At 44.6% G+C, this 22,912-nt stretch overlaps 1 protein-coding gene and 1 pseudogene across 2 annotated transcripts in view; both read left to right on the forward strand.

The window, feature by feature from the left end:
* The window catches only part of ESRRB (estrogen related receptor beta), a 240,361-nt gene that overhangs the window by 50,722 nt on the left and 166,727 nt on the right, over window positions 1-22,912 (forward strand). The gene's annotated exons all lie outside the window — the stretch shown is intronic.
* Window positions 14,118-14,699, forward strand: LOC147689985 (exosome complex component CSL4 pseudogene; annotated as a pseudogene).

Genomic DNA, 22,912 nt, shown 5'->3' on the forward strand with positions numbered 1-22,912 from the left:
GGCACTCAGATAGGCAGTGGGAGGCTGTGCATGTTCTCCACACAGGCTGTCCAATACAGCCAGGTGAAGAACATGCTAAGTGCTTATGACGGTTAGGCTTGCCCAAGACGGCCGGCCAAACAGTCATACTCACTTAAGTGCCCTAACTTCTCCTCCCACTGCTGGCTGTGACGACAATGCAGCCCACCCCATAAAACTGCTTCAGTACGAAAAAAGAAAATGATAATGATATTCTGTTATTATAATTACATGTTTTCTTTTTCCACTGCTCAAAGAGCAGTGGGGCGGCACTCCTCTGCCTTAGCTGAGTAGCTGCTGCTGGAATTTAGGAAGAAACATAAACCCTGGCTGCGTTCTAACTAGCTCAGTTTGAACCTCCTGACAATATCTTTCTGTTCCATATCAGTATACCTTTATGGGTGAGTTCCGCGCATTACAAATACATATAATGTAATATAGCAAGGGAAAGGCAAGGGCTAAACTAAATTGCAGCACGGGAAGCCCCCAATATGGATCTTCGCAATCCTGATCACACCTCTCTAAAATATTATCCTCCAGAAAATCTCTTACATTCTCAAATGAACCACCTCACTGCAACAGAGTCTATAACCGAGTTCTCCATTTTACAACTCCTACAGTTAAACCAGGATTCAGGCTAATGCCTTATATTCAAGCATCTACTCAGTCCAGTTGAACTTAATCTCAAGTTTTCCATTCTTCTTCTTCAGAAACTTTTGGACTTGCCTCTCCTTTGAAGAAAGCAAGCCTGTGGACCTGACTGAATTTTTCAGGCTATAAGATAAAGCACTGTTGACAATAGCGCTTTCTTACTTCCGTTCCAACATGCAATTCCTCTTGCATTGCATCACACAAATTAGGTCAGTGAAGGTTAGAATCCGTTCCCTCTTGTTTATCATCTGCTTCCCCTTATTCAGTGCCATCAGAACCACGTTCCTCCTTTCATGGTCTTGAGGCATTGCCGGGATTCTGCTTCCTTCATTCACTGTTATTTCGAGGTCTCTGATCAGATGACAAAAGGCCTACAACATCTCCACTCTCAATGCTCAGTTATCCAATTCAAATTTCTCTTCAGGACATTCCGCACACAGTCTTTTGGGTCTCACCCCACAGGTCAGAATGCAGTCCCAGGTTCCTGAGATTTCCAATATTAGTCGTACTCTTCAAAGCAGCCACTTTATTTTCAAGGTTGTAGATTGTTGTAGTTAGCAGACTTGTTTACAGCTGAATTTCTTCTGTGCAGCTACCATCTCTTTTGCAGACTGACTTGTGGTCTGTGCCTTGTGCTCTGCTGCCCATATGGATGTTTCTGCTTCTGCTTTACGGTTAAACATGCCCCCCATCTTGACCTCAGTTGATGCCAGTCTGGCAAAATGTGTAGTGATTTTCTGTGGGTCATTTACACTGATTCCAGGATCCAAATTTACTTTCAGAAATTCCTACGGCTCCTTGAATATTCATTGCACTGTCTCTATCACTGCCACCTCCGACTGCTGCTAAATACCTTTTGCAGTAAAAACTGCCTTTCCCTATTTCGTTCCTTTTAGTGCAGCTTTTATTTTTCTCACGAAGGCCTTCTGACTTGTAGTCCACTGTACTGCAATCCGATTTATTCAAGTTTTCCTCCTATGTATTCTAATGTGTCCCACTGACATTTGCAGGAACAGTGATGTCTCATTGCCTCCCAGAGTTCACCTGCTGCTCCAGTTTTCTTTCTCCCTACCCTTATTGTGCCCAGATTTCACTCTCAATTCACTATTTTACTCAAATGTTACGTTAAGCCACTCTTTTGGACACAACTGAACACCAGCTGAAAGCATCATCTTCTACAGGTATTCAGATATGGGCCGTTACCAGTGCAGTGCACCTTTGCCTTGTCTGCTCTGTCCATGGGAAGGGAGACACACTTTCCCTACACTTGTATACCCTCTTGTCTCACTGGAACTTGCTGAACTGATTCAGCTTCAGCTCCTTCATCTCCTACTGCCAACAAAGAGGAGAATCACTCATGCAGCAGCCTGAGGAGCCAGGTATGGGCACCCAGTAGCATACCTCGATGAAAATACAACCATGCTCGCCTAAGTCACTCTCCCTATTAGTCTATTTTTGGTGATTTTTTCATTTTGAATTGTTTGTGATATAATAGTAAAGTTATTTTTTGTCCTGATTGTTCCTATTTTCATTTTCGATGCCTTAGGGGTGTACGATTGATGCATGTTTACTATTTCTCTATCAATTTTCGTATGGATCCTGAGTTCTTTATTTCCTATTTTTCTCATTGTTTTGTTTATCACCAAGTGCCACAGATGGCCGTGTAAGAGCCTATTCTGAATTGTGCTCTGGTGATTTCTGATTCCTCTAGCACCATTTGCATGACCTTGAGCTTGTCCACGCATTAAACAATTTGGGTGTTGCAGGAGCTGCTCAAAGCACATTAAACTTGTCTCCTATTACTTCCTGCTTTCATTGTTCCTTTCCTGTCTCTCGTTGTCATCCTTTTTCTCAATATTTTTCCAATCGTACTTCCCTTCATGTGTCATTTTATTCATTTCTTCCTGACATCCCTTTAATTTTCCCTTCCTTTTCCTCTACCTCTATCCCACCTACTCCTCTCTTTACCTCCCCCACAACTCCTCCAGGGTTGGATTGGCCTATAGGGCAATCAGGCAGTGCCCAATCGGCTAGTCTGACAGATCGATGTGCAGGCTGTTTTTTGGGCTGTTAGTAAGCCTGTTTTATGGTCTGCTGGATTACTGTTTATTTCCCTGATATTAAAACAAACATTGCTTGCAGCAAGCTCAAATACATGCATGCAATCATCCATACCTTACAAGACACTTATACAGTGTGTCTTTGCAAGTTCAAAACTTCCCCAGTTTGCCAAACTGGGCCACTATTTTTAGCTTTCTAATTCACTAATGGGGTCCACTTTTATTCTGATGCCTGGACCTATTTTCTCGCCCAGTCTGACCCTGCCTCTCTGTAATAGCCTTCGTGCGATCCTATCTCTTTAACCAACAGACACGGCGGAAGACCATATTCTCGATAGCCTGAGATCGATGAGTGCGATCAGGCATCTGGATCAATGAGTCCAGGAGCCCCAGATTCATGCGCTCCTGCAGTCTAGACATGGACCAATCAAAGCACTGGCGGCAGTGACTCATCTTAGAATAGGACTATGAAAGGCCCTTCTGGGGAGCAGCAGAGTTCTACAGCGGGCACGGCTGCCGACTAATACTAATGATAAAAATACCTTCCTGGGTAAAACACTGTTTCTACGTATCGCATGTTACGAACGATAGGGGAGTATTATATTTTTCATTTTTCTTTGTGTTTTTTTTTTATAATCCTTGCACTACTTTTTACTTGGGGTAGACATATCCTAACAACCTTGCATATTGTATTCTTTTTGTCTGACACTTCTGTCCCATTGAGTAAAACTGTGTTAATAGCATTGCAGTAAAATTAAAGAGTTACAAAGTAGTCATTGCAGCCAAATACGATAACATTGGCCATAGGATCAATATCACAGAAAATCTAGCTGCCACCACTTAAATGCTGCAAACGTATTTGGAGTCTAAACTCAGAACCTTCTGGTTCTTTTTGATATTTTCTTTTTTTCTTTTTACTTACATGTCATTGATCATATTTGTTTTTTTCTTTTTACTTACATGTCAATAAAGGTCCTATTCAACTTGGCAGATATTGCCCTGGCTGGAAATTAACTTTACCCTGTGCACTGTATTGTGTTATACTTATGGGCTAGTAATGATTTACATTAACTGACAAAATGCTATCCATGAAGGCGAGTAAAGATGTTCCATGTGAGACATTCTGAAACTGAAATGGCTAGTTAAGGAACAACAGGAGACGGGAATAATTCAGGGGGTGGGTGCTGGTGTGTAGGCAGGTTGAGTTCTGGGACACTGGGACAGTGCAGGGTGGCTTGGAGAAAGAAATGTTTAGGGGGTGTTGAACTCTGGGGATCCTGGGACAGTGCAGGGGGTCTTGGAGAAAGGCACAAAGGCCATGGGCGAAACGTCCTGGTGCTAAAGCTTTGGCCATATGAGGTGGTGGTTTAGGGGCTCATACAAACTTCTGAACGCAGAATCATGCAGACAATTATGCGGTTTAAAGGTGCTGTATATAGGCAGGGGAAATTGGAAAAACATATTTCCTGTCTGCTGCTGCACACATGATCCTGTGTGCAAGGAACTACCAGAGACTTGCTGCCTGCAACCCACAGCATGAATATTACTGATATATATTGAAGGTGTTTACCAGTAAGCATCTGGACAACAAGCTTATTCAAAGAAACTCGATCACACTTGCAGTATACAACTCCTTATGCCTCAAAACTCATTACTATTTTATTTGTGCGATTTCATAGAATATTTTTTTAAAGCCTCAAATCATTTGGACTTTGAAAAATACACCCATGACTTCGTCATCAGAACCTACATGATAGTGTCCTACTTTAAAAACAACAAAAGAAGGAGACAGAGGAAAAAGGAGAGGACTCGTCCTCCAAACTTATATCAAATAGCCAAAAGGAGTCGCTCTTTGGAAATTGGAAACAATGTTACCCTCCTAGAGGACATGAATAAGATTTCCTTTTCTTCAAATAACCCTCGCCCACAAGGGTTACCCCTTGGTGGCATGCTTCATCATAGGGTTCATCCCTAACCTGCTATGGAAAGGGGCAAGCTACGACCGACGGTTGCGTGGGTGCACTGATACTAGTATGTTTTGCCTAACAAGGGCAGAATCTGGAAACAGAAAATACTTTGGGCCATTAATCAAAGAGAAGGAACTTTAAATCCTGGCGTCAAACATGAATTTTACTTTATTAAATACTTTTTTTCTTTATGTATTATATATTTTGTACAGATTATCAAATCTTATTCACAGGTGAATTACATTAGACATAATTATGCGTCTACAGGATGTGTAAAAATATGCACAAAACCCGGTGCTAATTGTGCCTTTTTCAAAAAGATGACAGCCATTGTACATTGTATTTTCATAATATTTGCATGTTCTGTATTTATATATTTAATATCGGGATGGGAGGTCAAGCTTTGCCCGAATGCAATAATAAAATCTGAATTTAATTTAGATCTATTGATAAAGCTCTTCGCGACCCTTGAACAATATGGGCTCTAGGCTGTAGCGGCCCATCCCCTGCCAAAGTGGGAGAGTGGGCCAGGCCGGAGGAGCGAGGTAGGAAGGAGGGAGGTGGGGAGGGCTTGAGTACAAAAAGAAAACATTTAAATAAACTTACCTTTACGCTGCTGCTGCCGTTTCCTGCACATCGGCTCTTCCTGCTTCTGGCTCTGGGGCTGGGCACAGGCTCCCAGCCTCCCCTGTGGCCAATCCTGAAGCTGCTCTCGCATGGCAGCAGCTTTAGGATTGTTCTGAGCGCAGGCAACTTCCGCTCCTAGGCAAACTGGGAGCCGTTGCCTGCTCTCTCCAGCCCTAGAAACGCAGCTGAAGCTGGAGAGAGCTTCACTGTGCATGAGGGGTTTGGCCGACATGAGACGGCCGACTAAACACCTCATGCGCAGTGAAGGGAGTGCCCACCACTCCCAAACCAGCAGTTTCATCCCCATGACCTGCTCTCAAGACAGTTAGAGTCCTGGGTGCGGGTCCAGGGAATTAAAATAAAACAATAATAAAATTGGTTTAAAACGGGGGATAACGGCGGCGCTCCTCTGCCCTAAGGAAGCAGCCGCTACTGGGTCTAGGTGGCATTTCATTGGAACTCAGAGTTAGGATCTGCTAAAATGTAAATTGCCCTGGCATAATTTGCTTAATTTAGAAAATTTTGTGTTATACTATAAAATAATAGTGGAGGAGCGTGGGAAGAACACACACAACTAGAAAGCGACAACAGTTGTTCTTGGTAAATTTATTTTTTGTGCTTTTTTAAAGTGCAAAACGCATCTTCAAGTTAATAAATTGACGTAAGGGCACATTTTGTACTAAAATATAGTGCTTAATGAGAGATTTGCGTTTTGAAAGAATTATTTGTAATTTTCCTTAACATTTTGCTCAATTATGCTTAATCAGATTACCCAAATTTCACACCCTTCTACTAAGGATGCAAATACTTTTTCGGAACTCAGGCTATGGAATATGTTTCTTTTAGCCACTCGACTAATGCCGTTTTCTCAGGACATCCATCAATATTTTAAAAGGTGTTTCCGTCGTAAAGCTGATAGATGGGTTATGCTCCTTCTCTCTCTTCTCTCTGTCATGGAATCTGCTTCCTGTGCTGCAGGATTTGGCAAAACAGTGCACAGGGGTATTTAATGTATATAGTGCCACACAGAAGTGGTCATTCATACATTCATTCCATCTGGTTTTGTCATTCTTGTGTGTGACACATCATCACCCACCATCAAAACCAGCTAAAGATATTATCGACTGTGGTGGAGGTCGTGTTCAGATTGGTGCATGCTTCTTCTGCCTCGGCAATTTTTCCTTTCATCTCTCTCTCTTAGACAGAGCCCGCTACCTCCTTTCTCACCCTATGACTTCTTCTCTTATTCCTGGCCGATCTCCCTCCTACCCTCCAACTCCATTCCATCTCTTAGTCAGGTCCTTTCATTCTTTTCTCTCTCTCACTCGCTCGCTCCGTCTCCAGTTACTGTTTTCAAACTCCCCTTTCTCTCTCTCGCTTATCATGTCCTTCTCTGTTTTTTTCTTCCCCTGTCCTTCCTCCACAATTTCCTCTTTTTCAATTGTTTTTTGCTCTTCTTTCTCTTCCTCCCTCCAGTACTGCAATCATCTCTTTCACCTGCCACAAGTCTCTTATTCCCCATCTATTTTATCATATCTCCTACCCTCCCTACCTTTGACTCATATCCTGCTGCCCCCCGCTCCCGAGCCAGCTCCACAACCCCGCTACCACCCTCGTCGAACAGGTCTCACAGCTTTTTACATCAAGGACAGGAAAACTGAAACCGGAACAAAGAGCACCTTTTAAACAGCTTTGGCGAGGTTGCCAGAAACAGCGGTCAGGGAGGTGAACTCTCTCTGCACTCAGCAGGGGAGGGATGCGGGGCGAGCTCTGATCTGCTCTGTGGGAGGAAGGTCGCTAGAGGATGCTGGGCACAGCTTCTGAGTTATGTTTTGCAGGTTTCATCCCTGAATTGGAAGGGGAACGAGTCACATCGGCAGCGGTAGGAAGGTTCAAGACTAATCTGCCCATGTTACATGATGTTAGTACAGCATGGAGGTCCATATAGCCTGCCTCCAGGAGGTCTGGACCCATGCTATATTGTCGCTATTACTTATCTCACTTACAAGTGTATTTATTTTATTGGGAAGTCTGTCATCAAAGCCTATCATGATACGGTCCCAGAGCATTGTATTACTCCAGTGTCTCGGCACTTTCTTATGGAGCACTTGAAACATCTAGATGGCCATCTTAAATGTAGCTGTTCCTGCAATAAGGATCCAACGCAGCCTCTATATGCTGGGAGAAATATGCAGGTGATAAGTGATGCACGCTGCATAGTTTTTGTACTCGGCATGGGCCTAATTAATTTATAAGGAGCATCTACATATAGCCTGTTAGATTAATCCACCCTTGCCCCCACTATTGTGTGAGCAATCATCGCTAAGCTTTGACAAAACCTGCAACGGCTGCCATTCTTGGGGAGATCCTTCCATTCTGTCCAGCACTAGAGTAGCAGCAACAGAGGTACAAGTGCTCGAAAGAAATCCAATTCAAATTAACTTTATTGGCACCAGTTATGTTATTATGTATTTGTATATCAGCGATCACCTGCTACTTGGCTTCCTGGGACAGAGGCAAATGTCCACAGTTACTTTTCAAGTTTAACATAAGTGCCTGCACATAAATGCAAAAAAAACAATTGATGGACAGGCCAGGCTAGCTTGAATCCAGTAATGTGGTGAGCACGGGACCCACGTCTGGGCATACCCTTCCCACTTAGGGTGACATATGCAAAAGAAACAATTGATGGACAGAAGGCTGACAACCGGTCCCAGGATGCTTGTTTCCGGTCCAGGGAAGACCTGGCTTGGCAGTTCCGGCAGGACTGTTCACACAAGGAGCAGGGTCAAGACTGATTTGCATGTGGGAGGGTCCAAACTGGGGTGGTGTGGTGAGCAAAAGTATGATGGATTTAACTCAGGTCTTTGTGACTGGGGGTGAATGTTTTCATTGTCAGCATTCCGTCCATCAATTGTTTCTTTTGCATATGTCGCCCTAATTGGGAAGGGTATGCCCCGACGTGGGTCCCGCGCCCACCACACTACTGAATTCAAGCTAGCCTGGGTGATGAAGGGTGATGCCCTGAAACCGGTCCCAGGATGCTTGTTTCCGGTCCAGGGAGGAACTGGCTTGGCAGTTCCGGCAGGACTGTTCACACAAGGAGCAGGGTCAAGACAGATTTGCATATGGCTGGGTCCAAACTGAGGTGGTGTGGTGAGCATAAGAATGATGGTTTAACTCAGATCCTTGTGACTTGGGATGAATGTTTGCATTGTCAGCATTCCGTCCATCAATTGTTTCTTTTGCATTTGCACAGAAATGCAGCTCATCCGGCTGGTTTGAAAGTACATTTTTTGTCTACCCTGATGACGAGATTTAACTTTTCAGCCAGCTCTTTTTGTTTTCTCTTCTTTTCACCTATGATACTGTAGTGTTTCTTGTACCCTTTTTGTCTGGAAGCATTTTCTCTTCTCAGGCAGCTTAAGAAATGATGTTTCTCTGGTGTCTCTTTATCTTGGCCAGTGCAGATTAAAATGCCTTTCATTTTCTATGGTCCACTGTTGCACTGGGCGCAGACCTCTGTCCAGCAGTGGAGTTGAAAGGAGTAGTCAGTGAGCTTGGAAATATAGCAAAGAGTTCTGTTTGTCACTAGAGTGGCCTGCATGCTGCACGTGAACTTCACGCTGTGCATAGCCTCAATACTCTGGCATCCACCCTGCTCCTGGCATCAACACCACCATGAACTCCACACTCCTCATGGCCTCTACTCTCCTTACAGTCTTCAATCTAACATGGCTTCCAAACCACTAGTTCTCCCTGCGTTCCAGTGACCTCCAAACACCTAGTTGCCTCCACACTCCTGGTGCACTCTATGCCCCTCGTGTTGTTCCCTCTCCTCACAGACTCCTCATGCCATGTGATCCTTACACTACTAGAGGTTCCCACACCCTTTGTCGTCTCCCCATTATTAGTGCTTCTCGCTCTCCCCGGTATCTACATGCCTAGTTGTCATGTTAATGATTTAATCCTCGTGGTATTCCGTCTTCCTATGGCCTCTGCGCTCCTTGAATCTGAGGACTTCTATTGATCTCTGCACGCCCTTTAACTTCGGTACCCCTAGTCAACTCCATATTTGTCAGGGCCTTCTCTCTAAGCATCACATCCACACTCTAGTTAACCTCTGGCATGTTAACCTGTGACCATCAAGACCCTCGGATTTGGTGTCAGGAACTTTTGTTTAGCTATAAGTGTCCAACTATCAGCTGCCCTACTCATTGACAACAAGGATGAAATACTAGGAGATTTGGCCAAATATTTTTCTGGTGGGGGTGCATTAGTGACAGAAGTATCCTCCAATAGGCTATATAGGCCACCTGTCCCTACAGAACATATATGTATGTTGTTTTAAGTGCGGGTGGGAGAGTATGTAGGTTTTTCAAAGTGTGCATATCTGTGTGTAAGCATGTGTGTCTTTGTCTGTATGGAGGGCAGTTGGGTGTCTGTGTGTTTCTGTATGCATGATTGGAATAGTTGTGTGTCTGTGTCCATATGCTTGTGTTTTTTTAGTTGAATGCATTTAAGTGTGTATTACTTTATCTGTTTGCTTTCATGTGTCTGTCTCTATGTTCTTTCCTGTATCTGGACAAGTGCGTGTCGGAATGTGCAAGTGTGCCAGTGAGTGTGTGATGAAGTTCTGCAGACCGTCTGTGTAACCTGTGTGTTATCCTAGCTTCGTGTTTTGCCATGCCGTTCTGCACATTTTGTTGTGTTTATCTGCGTGTGCAAGAATGCGTGCGTGTTCATACGTGCAGGTGGCCTAGTACTATGTTTGTCCATTTTCTCTGCACCACTTTAACTCCCCCTAGCCATCTTCCAGGCTCTGGTGCTTCAGAGCTGCCACTCTTTAAAGGGAGGCCTATCCTCCTCGTTCAATACATTGTATAAATGCACTCTGGTCCCGGGGATCGCTGCTCATTCACTTACCCACACAAGCTGAATTACAGATATCATCTCAACTCAATGAGATTAGGGCAGAGAGACCAGGCAAACTCTCTGCGCCCATCAATCTCCCAGAGAGCCTCGCACAGATAGCTTAATAGCATTTAGGCCAGGGCAGATCTTTAACGGGGTATAAGGAGCCTCTGCTCCTGGACCACCCAGGAATGTGCGTCCTCAATGCACGAACACACGTGCCAACACGTCTCCAAATGTACACAGACTAATACGGGCACAGAGATACACGTCACTCACGCATGCATTGCCTTTGTATTCGGACTCCGCGTACTTGCACATATGGAGAAACAGACAAACACACAAACACATATATGTGGATGCCGGCGTAGCAGCTATCTGTCAGCGCGTAATTTATGCTGGTGGCTGCAGGAGATCGTCACAGGCATTCATTGGGTTTTGTTTTTTTGGGACAAGAGCTTATTTATTATCATAGAGACTTTCGCGCAGAGCAAGAGCGAAAAAGGCTGGAAATGGAGAAAGAAAGAGGAAGCATAAGATACAAAAACAGTGACAAAGGAAGAAAGTAGGGATGAAAAAACCTTTAAGGGCGATATTAAGAGACAGGAAGAGAAGTAGATGGAGAAAGAGACATAAGGTGGAAACAAGACTAGGCAGTCTACAGCAACCCTGGGCTTCAGAAGCCGGGAGGCGGGCAATCTTCGAAAATCTTTAAGACCCTACACTTTTTTGTGTTTTTATTTTATATATTATCCACCATGCAGCTGGTTTCAATGCAGGCAGTATTGACCGTCAGGTTGATCAGAGTGGATGACATGCATATTAACTGTGTGTATCACTTTCATGTAAATAGCCAGTGTCGAACGGAGACAAAACATCGGCATCGGTATGAAAATATAAGTGGCCCCCAACTAGCAAACTAGGTAGCTAAAAAAGTGGCCTACATTTATAAATCAAGCCAGTTTGTAACTGCATGGGTATTTTACAAGGTATAAGAGCCAGACTGCAGGTATTTGTGTTTGCTGCAAGCAATGTTTTTGGCAACAATTGGGGAAATCATCTGTAAAAACTCACCCACGTGGCCATTAAACTGGCCCATAAACTACTAAAAAGTTAAACCGGCCCATACACTAATATGTCACACTGGGCAATATATTGCCTGATTGCTCTATAGGCCCGTCCGACCCTGTAAATTGCAGGCTACCAATAATTCTTTAATAAGAGAAACCAGTGGTGCCTTTTATACATTAAAAGTTTTATCCTCTCCATCTCCTAGAAGACAGGAAGGACTGACCTAGTGAGATGGTGGTTTGATTAGATGATGCTACTGAGGCCAACCTTCCCTAACGGACTGAGGTGCTGATTTTGATGGGAGTGTAAAGGTGAAGGTATTTACTGTAATTGGTGTTATTGGGATTTTACCAGTGAAACTGAGATTTACAGTAAATACCTCCACCTTAATGGACTAATGCGTCCACTCCAGGGGCCTGTGTTCAACCTCATGGTTACAGGTTCAAATCCCGGCAGGTCCACCCATCCTTTCATCCTTCTGAGGTCTATAAAGTGAGTACCACTGAGTTGGGTAACAATAAACATCTGCTAGTCAGTGCCAAGATACCCTTGGGTGAATATGTACATTACAAATATATATGTTATGCTAGTTCCTTTATTTCTATGCAATTTTGATCTATTAATGCAGAGGTCTTCAAACTTTTGTAGGTTGAGCCCCCCCAGCTGAATTTTTTTAGATGTTGGGCCCCCCCGCCACCTGACAGAAATTTCTGGAATCTGGTACACTACATAATTGACCGCCGCATACATATCACGGGCCATATCCGGCAGACTCACAATACTAGGCTATGTGTGTCACTACCGATAGTCCTCCTGCTGCCGCCTGCGTTTCTTAACTTAAAATGCGCAGTTCCTGCTCCTCCTGAACTCGCCGCTCTGACCGTGGTATTTCCAACAGTAACTAATGCCAGCTGCGGCTGATTTTCACCGTTGTCAATGCAGGACACCGTCGACCGTCTGCGGTAAAGATGGCTCATGGATGGTTCCAATGTGGTATCAAATACCACCTGCACCAGTCATCCAAAATCAGGGCTAAAGAGGCTGGCTGGCTCACGAGTCAGGGTCACCGTGCAGCGCCGGGGGAAAAGGTGGGCGGGTGGGCAGTCACAGTGAGAGTGGGTGCAGCAAGCTGCTGTGCTCATTGGTTGCAGCATGACTGATGGCACATCGGTGGCGGTAATATATCATGCGACTGGGAGGGACCAAGCCTACCGGGCCGCAGCCGGGCTCAGCTGCTGTCCAGTGACGATCATGAATAATTATTAAGTTCTTGATAGAGCAGGTAAACTATTAACTAAACTGTAGTTATCAATTACATCTTTTTAAACACTTATACGCTGCTGCCGTGAATAAATTGCTGTTACAGTTTTTTTTAGCTATGTGACTAGGTTAGTGTAGTATTAGAAGTAGGGCAGAAAAGTACCACGCCACGGAAGAACACTACCACAGCATGGGGATTTTAGTTAAGGATGGGCTCACCAACTTCTGCTTTGGTAGGCCTACTGTCAGGAACCACAAGTGATGACAAGAACACCATGCTGGCATGGCTAACCTGCAGCTATGATGTAGTTTTTACCCATGTATGTATATGTCTGTGGCGACGAGGCAGCAAATAACTTTATAAGGCCGACAGTCTTTACTATCCAATTGAAATACAGTGGCGTTAGGCCTTTTCCACCTGCGATCCAAGTGGTAGTGAGCAGGATGTCACACAAGTTTACCTGAGTGAGGTGACCGGAAGGAGAACTGTGCATGGGGGTAAGAAGAACTGTGAATTAAATACCGCCACGATCATACAAAGCTTTTGAATTTCGAAAATATAATCAAATAGGAATGCCAGTGGGAGCATGGCAACGGAAAACAATACGTCACATTTAAAAGCCATTCAGTATCCTGAAACTCTCAGGTAGCTTGTTCGTAAATATATTTAGCCAATTATGACTTTCAAGTCAATGTATGATTCTGTCATTAAATAACAGAGTTATCCTATGGAATAAAAAGCCAAGCAACACAATGCAAATTTTGCTATTACAGAAATAGTTTTTAAAGATCTGAAAACTCACATAAACTCTGAAGCCAAGGGGTCTAGAATTTATGCAAGTGAATTAATTGAATTAATTCTCCAATATGTGTGTCAGTTCAGTTCAGTTCAAAACGCTTTATTTGGTTTGCAAAGCACAACCATATATACAATCACAAATACACATATTAAAAACATCGCAAATACATGGGTGTCAGTATTATTATCCATCCATATTAAAACTACACCAATCAGTGACTTCAAACAATAAACTTGGACATATTATTTAACACATAAATAATATCATACAAGCTTTAAAAACAAGTGCCTCTTACGACCTAAAGTACATAATGTCGCTATACAGTATCTAATAATTGTTCTGGTATCAAACAAATTTCAGAAGTGGCAAATGCTCTCAAACAGATAACATCATGTGCAAATTACGCGATAATGTGCCCTGTACACTCTGGACTCCGCAATGTGAAAATTTAGCTGTATGCTACCTCCAATAAACAATTATAGTACAATTAAATTTCCTAAAGTAGCATGTGTGTCATTTCTAATGTTTATATACATTTCCCTCGTCAGCTTGATTTTGCTTGCGAGAAAAGTGTCGCTCAGTGGTTGAAATGTAATTCATAATTACACTGAAATGATAAAAGTGTCACACATTGCAATCTTAAACCTTGGCAGCTATGGAACAGTTATTTCAGCTGCAGTGGGTTCACGCTCGTTAGAGCATGCGTCGCTGCGCTAGAGTGTTTGGGACCAGCAGAGCAGTTAGTGGTCATGGCTCCAGCACGGTACTGTATACCCGGAGAACGGTTGTGCAGTCTTGAAGACTTTTACCCTGGCAGTGGGACATACAGCAGGCATGGGTATATCTATGCCTCTCTCTCAGGGTATGTGATGAAGAAAAGTGATAATAGAATGTTGCCTACGGTTTCCGTGGTGAGAGATGCGCAGTCCCAGCTCCCACCTGATGTGGGTGCAACTGTCACTTGTAAGGTGTGCAGAATTAATTCCCGCCTTGCCAAAGTTCAGATCCTCTACATTGCATCCACTGATTGACGAATACATTCAGAGGAACAATACGAAAGGAAGACATTCGAGCCACTGAAAAAAACAAGGTTGTAGTGTACAAGAGTTTCCGACCTGGTGACATCGTCCTGGCAAGTTATTTCTCTTGGTGATGCACAGTCCAACTATCTGTTTACAACCACTGAGAACGAGCTGGGCGTGGTGGTTGCCCATAGTGAAGCAGGAGTACAGATGGTGCCTATCAGCTGGTGTGAGATGCAGTGCCCGCAGACGCACATGAAGGAGTTCAGGAAAGTGGCACTGGTGCAGCCAGAGTTTCAACAGACGTAGTCAACTTGAATTTCTAAGAAGTGTTGTTTCCCGCGCCTCTTGGAGCTGTCCTGCACACTCCGCACTGTTGGCAGCTCTCCTGGCATAAATAAAATCTGTTATTCTATGACATTTACAGTCTTGCTGATCAATGTGGTGTCCATGGCAAAAGGTACATTGGTTGACGGAAGGGATTGCATATGAGCAGATTCATGTCCAACTAAAAATTGTTTCTCAAAATTCTTTTGCTCCTCAGTGCCTAAAGTGGTTATACTGCTCGGAAAATGGTTTGATAGGGTCCGATTCGGCACAAAATTAGTACTGCCGTTTATTTTTACAGGCTTTCTTAATGCAACTAAAGTGTAATGTCTGTATTTGAAGACAAATAAAAGTACTTTCTAAGCTGCAGTGGGAGGCAAGGAGTCTCCTCTGCTCTGAAATCGAACGCACAGGAACAGGACTGTCTATTCCTTTACTTTCGGTTTTAGCTGAGGAGACGTCCTGCCTCCCACTGCAGCTGAAGCATTTCAGCGCTACCAATTAACCCCCTCCTGGGAGGGTGAACTGTTAGCACTTAGCTGACAAAAGCATGGGCGCATCGTGCCCAATGATTTCCCCTCCCTCACCCCTCCAACCCTTTGTCACCAGGAGTTCGCTAATGAAAGAAATTCCCATTTGAAATGGGTGAAGACTTGCGCTGCAGAGGACAACAAAGGTAGGATTTTAGGGTTGAGGCGCGCCCCCCCTGGGATGGTGTCGAGCCCCCCTGGGGGGGCGCGCCCCACAGTTTGAAGAACTCTGTATTAATGTATTTGGAGGAAAAGGTTGCTTTGGTGTCGGTAACAGCAATATCTTTTCCAAAAGGTTTGTTCCATTTTTTGTGTGCAGTGCCCTTGGATACCAAATTGTCAGTGTTACGTTTGATCCAATTGTTTTCCAACTTGATTTTAAGGGAAACATCCTTTACAAAGTAATTTTACTCACACAGTGCCTTTACTTCTCAGCTTTTACTACCATGCATGCACTTACCACACATGTTCTTTTTGTGCTTTTACAATGCATACCTTTATCCCTCACGGTAAGTCTAGATAAGGCAACTATATATATGTGTGTGTGTGTAAGTTTGTGTGTGTGAGTGTGTGTGTGTGTGTTTATATACATTTCCCACCAGGTATGCGCCAGGAGACGCAACTGCAGAACAGAGCCAAAGGGGGCAGGGCCATCACCCCGGCACTAAAATCGCCTCTGCAATCCCGCTGTGCGGGACAATACATTACCTGGACTTGGGTTCACTAGCCCTTTTTGACCTCACCTGTGCCAGGGGCCCCCATTTCCCGCCAGGATATGCATCAGGAGGTGCGACTGCAGAAAGCGGCCCCTGGGGGCCGGGCCATCAACCGATTGCTAAAAGCACCTTTGCGGTCCTGCCATGTGGGGCAAAACACTACCTGGACATCGGGTCACTAGCTCCTTTTGACATCACCTGTGCTTGAGGACCCCATTTCCCACCAGGTTATGCGTCAGGAGGAGTGACTCCAGAATGAAGCCCAAGAGAGCGGGCCATCATCCCAGCATTAAAAGTGCACCTACTATCCACTGTCAAACAGAAGTGGAGGCCACGAATTTAAGAGCCATGAGGTCCTTGAGGTCCTTCCTGAACTGCTGGAGCGATGAAGATGCTATAAGGTGCAGGGGGAGGTTGTTCCACGTCTTAGCTGCCAGGTGGGAGATTGAGTGGCCTCCGCTGTTTGTCTGGTGAATGTGGCGTGTGGCAGCTAGGAAGAGGTATTCGGAGTGGAGTTTCCTTGGGGATAGGTGGAAGTTCATTCGAGTGTTGAGGTATGGCACTCCTTCGTTGTGTAGTGCCTTGTAAGTGTGGGTGAGCAGCTTGAACTGGCATCTCTTTGCAACTGGTAGCCAGTAGAGTTTTCTGAGGTGAAGGGTGATGCGAGTCCACCTGGGGAGGTAGAGGATGAGTCTGGCCGCAGTGTTTTAGATTGTCTGGAGTTTTGTCATGAGTTGGGTGGTAGTTCCAACATAGAGGGGGTTGCCGTACTCTAGTCTACTGGATATGAGAGCTTGTGTGACAGTTCACCTGATGTTGGTTGGGAGCAATACGAAGACCTTCCTGAGCATTTGAAGGGTGAGGAAGCTTGCGAGGGTGTGATGTTGTTTTCTGTTGCCGAGGGGTCAGTGAACTCCTTGACTGTGTTGGAGAGTTCCTTGCTGTTGTTGGAGCTGTCATTAATGAGGGTGGCTAAGACGGTCTCTTGGTGTTCTTCAAGAAGTGGTGTTTTCGGTCCTCAAGGGTCTTACTGGTGCACCATCTTCTTTCTTTCTGTCTGCATTCAGGTTTCTGGGTTTTGAGTTCCTATGTGAACCAGTTGGGGTGTCTTGTTCATTTCTTGGGGTTAGTGGGTTTTTGCAGTGTGATTTTATCAGCTCTTGCCATGAGCCAATTCTCGCCACTTGTTCTATGTCTCCGGTTGTGATGGGTAGTCAGGCTGGGCCCATCGTTGTTCTTATTCCTTTGCCCAGCTGCACTGTGTCTTGCTGGTGGTGGAGGCAAGGGTTCTGGGAGGTTCTGACATGATGAAGTGGTGAGCTCCTCCGTATGGGTGTATTTCACACTGTTGCTGGCTGAGAAGATAGGGTTGGTTGAGCGTGTGTCCTACGGAGTGGGTGGGGTACATGACCAGCTGTTTGAGTCTGAAGTTGGCCATACTTTCTAGCAGGTCTGCCATGTTAGCATCTTCAGTGTTCTCAAGGTGGATGTTGAGGTCTCCACGGAAGATGTACAGGTTCGAAGCAATGGCGAAAGGGGCAATGAAGTCGGTAAAGGCATTGCAGAAGGCGAGGCAGAGTCCTGGGGGCCTGTAGGCGAGAGTGCCTCTGATGGTGGTATTACTGTTGGTTCGTAGTTGTAAGTTGAGGTGCTCCACGAAGGGGATGGAGTCATCTGTGGTGGTGGAGCATTTGAGGTTCTCCTTCTACATTATGGCGATGCCACCTCCGTTTCTGTAGGTTTTGGTACAGGTGTGTGATCTTGTATCCATCAGGGGTGGCTATGACAATGTTTGGAGTGGATGCAGTGTTCAGCCAGGTCTCTGTTATGAAGATAGCATCTGGGGAGCCGGTCGTGATGGTGTCCCAGATTTCCGTGGTGTGTTTACGGAGTGAATGTGCATTGGTCAGCAGGAAGTTGATCTTTCCGGAGGTGTTTGCGACGTCTTTGTTGGTGGTTGTGTGCGATGCAGTGTGGGTGGTGGGCATGACATCAGTGGTTTCCTTAGTGATGCAGGTGAAGTGGCATTTTCTGCTGGAAAAAGGGCCTTCGGTGGTCATAGAGGAAGAATGGGTGCAATTGTTGTTGTCCTGGCATCCAGCCTCAAAGTTCATCCGAGGTGAAGCAATGGTGGTCCGTGGGGACATGGTCCACAAATGTGTGTGGCGTGCCCTCTCTGTGCGTGGTCATGCTGCATTCCTCATGGCGGAGGGGGTGGGCATGGGGGAAGAGGTGATGGACCTCAGTGGGGGAGAGGGATCTGGCAGGGCAGAGAGGAGCAGGGGGCGGGAGAGCAGGTGACTACTGGCTAGTGCGGTAACAAAGGAGGGATGCAGGGAGCAGCAGGACAGGAGGCACAGTTCATATTTGTTTACACCACAGTTACTTCTAGGTATCTTTCTGATCTGGAATGCTTATTGGAGGACAGACAGCAGGGTCCCATGTAAGGTGGACCAGGGGTGCCATTTGGGGATGCCACATCTGCCAGTTCATCACAGAGTCACCTCAATTTATTGACCTTGTTCCTTCCCCTGGGAGAATGTTCCAGGAGAGGTGGGATATGAAATGGTGCAGACCAAGTACACCCCATGTCCCATACCTTGTTGAGATCTGGAGACCTTCCTCATGCCCCCTCCATAATCTCCTCATTTCTTACAATAGCACAGGTCTGCAAGTTACCTAAGAGAGGCACTCACGCCAGGGGAATGGGGGTAGGTTAATGAGAGAGGAGATGGGTGGCCTCATAAAATGGTAGGTGAAAACCAACAGGTTGCTGATGTTGCACATTTTTGATGCTATGGTATATGAGGACATCTTAACCAAACAAAGAAGCATTTACTTCATATAGTTAAGAGAAAGTATCCTTGTTTGGTGGGGATTTACATCTGTGTAGTCTTCTTGTCTGCGCTATTGGAGAATTTATACTATCACAGATTTATGGATAAAGATGCACCAGGAACAATTACAATACTGAAATACACACAAGATCACTGAAGACATTTGTTTGTGGTCTTTTATTCAGATGTAAGGTAGAATATACACTGAGCATTTAACCAATGAGGTAGTTCTTAGTAATTAACCAGAAGAAAGTAGTCCAGTTATGTAGACATTTTGTTGAAAACTGTGTTCTCTTGTTGGATAAAGGGGCAGGTGAGGTTCTGTTCTGGCGCAGCCATTCACTCAGCTACTGACACACTCACACAGAAACTTACACACCCACTCACACACCCATTCTGCCACTCTCACACCAACTCTCAGATCCATACAGCCATTAACATCCACTGACCATATACCACTCTCACTCACACTCCCATATGACTACTCACATACCCACTCGCAGAGAAATCCAGACACACACACACGCGCACACCCACACACACACATACACACACACATACACACACACACACTAATTGACCTATACAGCCACTCACACACCTACTCTCAAAGGTCTCAAACTACAGTTAGTAAAAACCTTAAAAATTCACTTAAAAAAAAAAGTCAAAGGTTTCAGGGCCTTTACAGTTAGGAAATAGCACAAAGAATCCTTTGAAATTCACTGAAAAAAACAAAGGTTACACAGGCATTTTAGTTAGGAAATACAATTTAAAAAAAACATAGAAATTCCCAGAAAAAAACAAAGGTTACAGGAAAGTTATAGTAAGGCTCAGATTCCACTTGTACAAAGCCAGTAAAATTCAGCAGTTATAGTTACCTGGGCTAACTATAACAATGCAGTGTTTATGACCTAACATATTACATCACTCATGACATGGTCAATAACATCACTGATGACTTCTCAAATTACATCATTGATGACATCATCCACAGAACCAGTCACACCCACTTGCATCCCCATGCAACCTCTCATATGCCCACTGACTCCCACACAACCACTTACAGACTCATTCACAGACTCATACAACCACTCACACACCTACTCACTCAACCATAGAGCCACTCACACACCCACTTACTCACCTACACAGTACCTCATACAGCCACTTACCCATATACCTCCTCACACAGCCACTCACTCACCCATACAGCCATTCACACCCCACTCACTCATCCATACAGCCTCTCAATAGACACTCCCTCGCCCATACAGCTACCTATGTACCCACTCACACACCCACACAAGCACTTACATACCCATTCACACATCCATATAAGCACTCACACAAACACCCACTCACCCATATAACCACTCACACAGACATCAATTCTTCAATACTGACACACACACTCACTCACCTATACAACCACCTATACACATATTGTCTGTGCAATAGAGTTACTCACACACCTACTCACTTACCCTTATATTCACTCAAACATCCACTCACTCACCCATATACCCACTTACACACCCAGTAACTCACCTATGGAGCCACTCACTCAGGCACTCAGTGATACAGTCACTTAAACAAACACCAACCCATATAGCTACTCATACAGCCACTCACTCATCCATACAGTCACTCATACAGCCACACACTTACTACAGTCACTGACACACCGTCTCATTCACCCATACAGCCACTCCCACACCCAAGTACTCAACCATGCAGCCACTCACCAATTCATACAGCCACTCACGCTTTCTTTCAAACTAGAATTGAAGAGGCTACCAACCCTACAAAAGAACTATTCCGCATCTATAAGGAACTCACAGATACAACATGTCTGGATACGCAGGATACTTATTCTAATGACATATGCGAAGAAATAGCTGACTTCTTTGTCGAAAAGGTTGAAAAAATTCACGCTACCTTTCCCAAATCTTCTACATCAGGAAAAGAGACAAGGACCAGAACCCCCCCTATTCATAAGTCAACCCTTACCAAATTTACCACACCTGATAATAAAGATCTGGCCATCATCATCAATAGTATTCACTCAGGTTCCCCCAATGATGTGTGTCCTCTGGCAAAAAGCAAAGACATCATGGAAAATTGTCTCATTGACCAATTAAGAAACATGATAAGCCTTTCCTTTAAAGAATGCTATGTTCCTGAGGCTTGGAAAACAGCACAAGTTATACCTCTCAAAAAAAAAACTAATATCCCTGCTATCCAATTCCAAAACCTCAGGCCCATCTCCCTCCTGCCACAATGTGCCAAGATAATAGAAAAAATAGTCAATAAACAACTTATGGCTTTTTTAGAATCAGAAAATGTTCTCCACCCGACACAATCAGGTTTTAGACCTGGCTATTCCACAGAGTCAGCTGTTCTATATTCCACGGAATGTATTCGCAAGATGGTGGACGAGGGAGAGACAGCAGCGTTGGTCATGTTAGACTTAAGCGCAGCTTTTGATACTGTACTACATGCCACGCTGCTGTCCCGACTTTCGGATATAGGAGTGAAGGACCATGCATTGGCTTGGTTCAAGTCTTTCCTCACTAAAAGATCGTTCCGGATACATTGCCCACCCTTTACATCATCCTCTCGTGACGTGAGCTACGGGGTTCCACAGGGCTCTAGTTTGAGCCCTACCTTATTCAACATCTATATGGAGCCCCTGGCTCGCGTCGTAGAGAATTTCGGGGTGGGCATTGTTAGCTACGCGGACGACACCCAGCTTATGTTCAAGCTTACCCCAGACAGTGAGAAATCTGCCATCAATTTCTCTGGCTGCATTGCTGCTGTTGCCACATGGATGGACAACAACTGCCTCCGTTTAAATGGAGACAAAACGGAGGTGTTGGTGGTCGGGAACAAAACCTCAATATGGTCCCGGGCATGGTGGCCTGCAGCTTTGGGTGACTTTACCCGCCCCGTAGAGAAGGTTAAAAATCTAGGGATTATGATTGACTCGGATCTTTCAGGAAAATCCCAAGTTAACAAAACAACAGGTAAGTGCATTGGCACGCTAAAAATCCTGAGAAAATCATAGATCTCATCCCGACTGAAGCCAGAAAAACGATTGTACACGCGCTCATAACACCCCATTTGGACTACGGTAACGTTCTCCTATTAGGCGTGAACCAAAAACAGTTACACCAGTTACAATGCATTCAAAATGCAGCCGCCCGCATGGTACTGGGTCTTCCTAAAAGAACATCTTCCAAAGCGGTGCTGGCCAAACTTCACTGGCTCCCTGTTAGGGAAAGAATTAGATTTAAAAGCCTTTGTTATGCCCACAAGATTGCCCACAACAAAGGACCTATCTATCTAAGAAACCTTCTCACTATCCATTGTCCGATCAGAGATCTTAGATCCTCGGGAATGACTCAATTCAAACTCCCTCGTATTCACAGAGCCAAAATGGGGGGTCGCTCCTTCCGATACCTTGGAGTAAAACACTTGAATGCCCTCCCCGTCCATTTGCATATGTAACCCTCAGAAACTCTTTTCAGAGCCAGATTAAAAACCCACCTCTTCCCCCAATAATACTTCCCTACTCCTTTTCCGTCCCTTCCCTCTGTTAGTTTAGTCAGCAGTCAGCGCGGGGATATACTGTTTGTGCAGCCAGGCGCTTTATAAATGTTTTATTATTATTATTATTATTATTACTCACACAGCCACTCACCCACTCGCCAATACATTGAGTGACACAGGCACTCACTTACCCATACAGCAACTCACATACCCACTTAATCACTTATACAGCCACTAACACACCCATACAGCCTCTCATACAACCACTCACACACAGATTCAGACAGTCTCACAGCCTCTAAGATGACATATGTTAGAAATAGTAACCACTCATTAGTAGTGAAAAAAGAATAGTATTTAAGTTATGCAGTCCCTTAGTATATATCTTTGAAACTCAGAAACGTTTACAAAACACTTACACTCATTCAATGATGTCATGAGTGATGTAATTTGAGATGGCATCAGTGATGTCACTCACTGACCATGTCATGAGTGATGTAATATGTGAGGTCAATAAGCAGTGTATTGCAGGGACATAAGTTATAATTACCTCAGGTAAC

This window comes from Lissotriton vulgaris, chromosome 9 (assembly GCF_964263255.1).
Source record: "Lissotriton vulgaris chromosome 9, aLisVul1.2, whole genome shotgun sequence".
Classification (NCBI taxonomy): domain Eukaryota; kingdom Metazoa; phylum Chordata; class Amphibia; order Caudata; family Salamandridae; genus Lissotriton; species Lissotriton vulgaris.